This window comes from Chiloscyllium plagiosum, chromosome 23 (genome assembly GCF_004010195.1).
Source record: "Chiloscyllium plagiosum isolate BGI_BamShark_2017 chromosome 23, ASM401019v2, whole genome shotgun sequence".
Taxonomy (NCBI): domain Eukaryota; kingdom Metazoa; phylum Chordata; class Chondrichthyes; order Orectolobiformes; family Hemiscylliidae; genus Chiloscyllium; species Chiloscyllium plagiosum.
The window spans coordinates 9,405,283-9,410,211 of NC_057732.1; the positions used below are offsets into that span (position 1 = coordinate 9,405,283).

Sequence of the window (4,929 nt, forward strand, 5' to 3'; positions counted from 1 at the left end):
GGGGGCAAAGTACTAACTTGGATTGAAAGTTGGTTGGCTGATAGCAAACAAAGAGTAGTGATAAACGGCTCCTTTTCGGAATGGCAGGCAGTGACCAGTGGGGTACCGCAGGGATCAGTGCTGGGACCGCAGCTTTTTACAATATATGTTAATGATATAGAAGATGGTATTAGTAATAATATTAGCAAATTTGCTGATGATACTAAGCTGGGTGGCAGGGTGAAATGTGATGAGGATGTTAGGAGATTACAGGGTGACCTGGATAGGTTAGGTGAGTGGTCAGATTCATGGCAGATGCAGTTTAATGTGGATAAATGTATGGTTATCCACTTTGGTGGCAAGAACAGGAAGGCAGATTACTACCTAAATGGAATGAATTTAGTTAAAGGGGCAGTACAAAGAGATCTGGGTGTTCTTGTACTCCAGTCAATGAAGGTAAGCATGCATGTACAGCAGGTAGTGAAGAAGGCTAATAGCATGCTGGCCTTCATAATAAGAGGGATTGAGTATAGAAGCAAAGAGGTTCTTCTGCAGCTGTACAGGGCCCTGGTGAGACCATACCTGGAGTACTGTGTGCAGTTCTGGTCTCCAAATTTGAGGAAAGACATTCTGGCTATTGAGGGAGTGCAGCGTAGGTTCACGAGGTCAATTTCTGGAATGGCGGGACTACCTTACGCTGAAAGACTGCAGCGACTGGGCTTGTATACCCTTGAGTTTAGAAGACTGAGAGGGAATCTGATTGAGACATATAAGATTATTAAAGGATTGGACACTCTGGAGGCAGGAAACATGTTTCCGTTGATGGGTGAGCGCCAAACCAGAGGACACAGCTTTAAAATACAGGGTAGACCATTTAGGACAGAGATGAGGAGAAACATCTTCACCCAGAGAGTGGTTGCTGTGTGGAATGCTCTGCCCCAAAGGGCAGTGGAGGCCCACTCTCTGGATTCATTTAAGAAAGAGTTGGATAGAGCTCTCAAGGATAGTGGAATCAAGGGTTATGGAGAACAGGATACTGATTAAGGATGATCAGCCATGATCATATTGAATGGTGGTACAGGCTCAAAGGGCAGAATGGCCTACTCCTGCACCTATTGTCTATTGTCTATATTATCTATTGTCTATTGTCCTATACCATTCTTCAAAATCTGGTAGCCGTATTAAGGATGCAGTTTTCATTAGTGGCTGAGGTTTCCTTATTACCTGGTATGTGAGGCATATCCAGAAAAAAATAATTATGTTTTTATGCATTATAAAAATGCTTTAGTATTTTAGCTTTTGTTTCCTACTACATAAATAGCCTGGCATTGGAATTTCATAAATGACTAGTAAAATGTTCTTATAATATCCAAATAGAACTGTTATATAAATTGGTAGTAATATTAATGAATTAGACCAAAACTTAAATAAGTAGTGAATGATACAATTAAATAATTAATTCAACAGGTTCTATGTTAAGGGTGCAGCATGTGGGAGCTCTTGAATACCACTGTCTGCCAGAAGTGTTTGAAATTCAATCAGCTTCAGCTCAGGAATTTATAAGCTGAAGACCGAATTAGAAACATGGGGACACATCAGAAAGGGGGGAAAAGTTTCCTTCAATCTCTGTACCAGGAGGTAGTCAGACCACTTAGGATAGGCTCTTCTGATTTTTGGTCAGTGATCAGGGATAGGAGGGTGAGACTGCAAGTGAGGCAGGCAAAGGGACCCAGAGGATGGGGGTACAGGGGTGTCTGTAATTGTCCAATAGATTTGAGGTTCTCTCAGTGTGTTTGGATGAGAATACGTGACGGGGGGAGGCAGAGCTGAAAGGTGGGTAACTATGGTACCATGTACAGGAAGCCATTTGAGTGGGCAAAGCAACAAGGAATTTAATGGGAACAAGGGGATAGTTTAGAGAGCAGGGCTGACACCGTTGGCTGCAGTTAAGAGTGACAGTCCAGTAGGCTCTGCTGCCCACTCAGTGCCACAGTTCAGGGTTGGAAAGGAGCTTGCAGCGGAGGGATGGAGGATCCATTGATCATTTGATCTATGTTGGCACCAATGACACAAGTCAATCTAGGAAAGGATTTCTGAATAGACAATGTGAAGACGTTGACACGAAATTAAAATCAGAACCTCAAAGGTTATAATCTCTGGATTACTACACAAGCTGAGTTGGTGATTGGTATAGGGTACATAAGATGAGAAAGATGAATACATGACTCAAAAATAGGTGTGGGAGAAAAGTGTTGGGGTTCATGGACTGTTAGTATCAGTACTGGGGGGGACTAGGAGCTGTACCAATGGGACAGTATGCTCTGGAACATGCTGAGGTCAGTTTTCTTGTGAATGGTAACTAGGAAAGTAGAGGGGGCAGTAAACTAAACAGTGGGGTCAAAAGTGAAAGAATGTACCTGACGAAGGAGCAGCGCTCTGAAAGCTAGTGATTCCAAATAAACCTGTTAGACTATAACCTGGTGTTGTGTGATTTTTAACTGTCCATCTCGGTCCAACACCGTCACCCCCACATCATGACTATATCAAAGAGTAGAGATAATGCAAAAGGATACTTAAGGGCACAAATTTGTGTGTATTTAAGACAGAGAGAGATAGGTTTTTGATTGATAAGGGGATCAAGAGTTACAGGGAGAAGATAGGAGAATGGGGTTGAGAAATCTATCAGCCACAATTGAATGGCAGAGCAGATTGCATGGGCTGAATGACCTAATTCTGCTCCTGTGTGTTATGGTCTTATGATCTTTGTCTGATTGGCAAAATGTGACAGGAGGAGTCCCACAGGGTCTGTGCTGGGACCTCAACCTTTTACAATTTACATTGATTTAAAGAGGGGAGCATAATAAATGATGATTGCTTGAGGACTACGGGAGTCATTGAGGAAAGTCACTCAGAGCTATGGTGGAGAGGGTGTCACTTGTTAAAATACTTTTACTGAGACTTGGAAGAAGTTGCCTTTAGTGATTAGACCGTGGAGCAGGCTTTGAACGCAAAATCATCTGACTCAGAGTGTGGCAATGGTGAGTCAAAATGACACTTGCGGTTGATGCATAAGAGGACAAGACAAATGACAGTGCCATAATCAGCCTTTATTTGTACCTTTACTGAAAGGCGTAAAAGTCTTCAATGCAATTCTTTTTTGGGTCAGACTCACTTTCTGTAACACTTTTGCCTCATTTTGTTGATAACACCTAATTGTAAGAGGACAATGTATTATACGATTTGCCATGAGCAATATCATGAGGGATTTGTATAAGCCCACAAATATTCAAAACACCAATGAATCCTTCCTTTGAACAACTGATGTGCATAGTTTATATTATATATAAAACACTGAAAAATAGTGTACCTTGTAAATGAAAGTGTACCAATGGTTCTTCATTGATACTGCAGTGTCATGTTGAAGTTAAGCACAAGTATGTGCAATGGCAAGGATCATTGAGGCAAAAACTTTCCGACCCTGACAATTCAAAAGCATGGAGTTAATCTCTCTCAGCACATTCAAGCATCTGGTAGGAGGTGTGCCAGGCGGATAAGGACAATAGCTCATCATTACAGGACCTATGCAAAGCATGCCCAAACACAGATACTCACAGCTCAGGCACTGCAAACCATTAAATGCAAAGACAATTATCTGTCTTACCTGTTCAAACATTACATACAGTTGGTCCAGGGATCAGAGTCCAGGTGAGTGGTCCATGGATGCTTCAAGTTCTACACGGCTGAATGTGGACTACGGGAGTCATTGATGAAGAGAATACTCCTGGAACAGCAGCAAACGTGTGATGCATTGGCATTGGCAAGTGTGGCTCCAGCCACACTCTGTGTACTTGAAGAGAGATTGGAGGAATCTATCTCAAACATGAGGGGCTTGATGTTGCAGGCTTTTGCAATGATAATTCTATCCCTCAAAAGAGAGGCTGCTACATTGGGGCATCATACACAGCAATAGATGAGGATGCCAATGATTGATGTACCATGAATACCACATCGAAATAGGAGTTATGATATCCTAGCCTTGGTTGTTCAGACCAAAGTGCTTGTCAGCTCAGTGATAGCAGGAAGAGCAGCCCCAACATGAGAGGGCTGATGGAGAAAGGAGACATGAAATTCTGGACTTGGCTTCCACGTTTCTTACATTAGCCACCCTTTCCTTTAGTCAGTATCCCATATGTTCACAGTGTCCCAGTGACCAAACTTACCCCTATTGTTCCTGCTCTGAACTGTGAGAAGCTGCTCTGCAGCCTGTTCTTCCCGTAGATACAAGTGTTGCTACTCTGCACAGATATGTAGAACATGGTGATCAATAGAATATCCTGGTTAGTGTCCCTGAACAGTGCCTCCAGATGTGTTCAGGTGTCTGAAGTACCTCCTCATCTCTTGTCTGATCCCACATTTGATACTCGTATGTCTTTTATTGTCTTTTTTCCCATGTCTCATTGTTTGGGACCCATATGGATGGCTAGTTCTAGTTTGAAATACAAGGTGATCTAGGAGAGTGGACCTCCTCATAGACAGCATAATGGCTGGGAATCTTGAGCATGCCCATGTAAACATTTTTTATGCTTGTATATCAGTCACATGTTGTAGAGTCATACAGCATGGAAACAGGCTTATTGGCCCAACTCGTCCGTGCTGACCAGATTTCCTAAATTCAAACAGAGCTATTTGCCCAGATCTCTCTAAACATTTCCTTTCCACGTCCTTGTCCAAATGTCTTTTAAATGTTGTAACTGAACCCGCCTCTACCACTTCTTCTGCTCCATGTACACCATCTTCTGTGTGAAAATGTTGCCCCTCACACCCCTTTTTTTTATCTTTCCCCTCCCACCTTCAACCTAAGCCCTCTAGTTTTTAACTCCCCAAGTTTAGGGTAAGGGCCTTGACTATTCACCCAATGCATGCCTCTCACGATTTTATAAACATGTATGA

At 42.6% G+C, this 4,929-nt stretch overlaps 1 long non-coding RNA gene across 1 annotated transcript in view; it reads right to left on the bottom strand.

Moving 5' to 3' along the window:
• LOC122561608 overlaps positions 1-4,692 on the bottom strand; it is a 38,871-nt gene extending 34,179 nt beyond the window's left edge. Inside the window, exon 1 of the long non-coding RNA XR_006315053.1 lies at positions 3,641-4,692. This is a non-coding gene — a long non-coding RNA (uncharacterized LOC122561608). The remainder of the gene's footprint in view (positions 1-3,640) is intronic.
• Between the last annotated feature and the right edge of the window lie 237 nt (positions 4,693-4,929).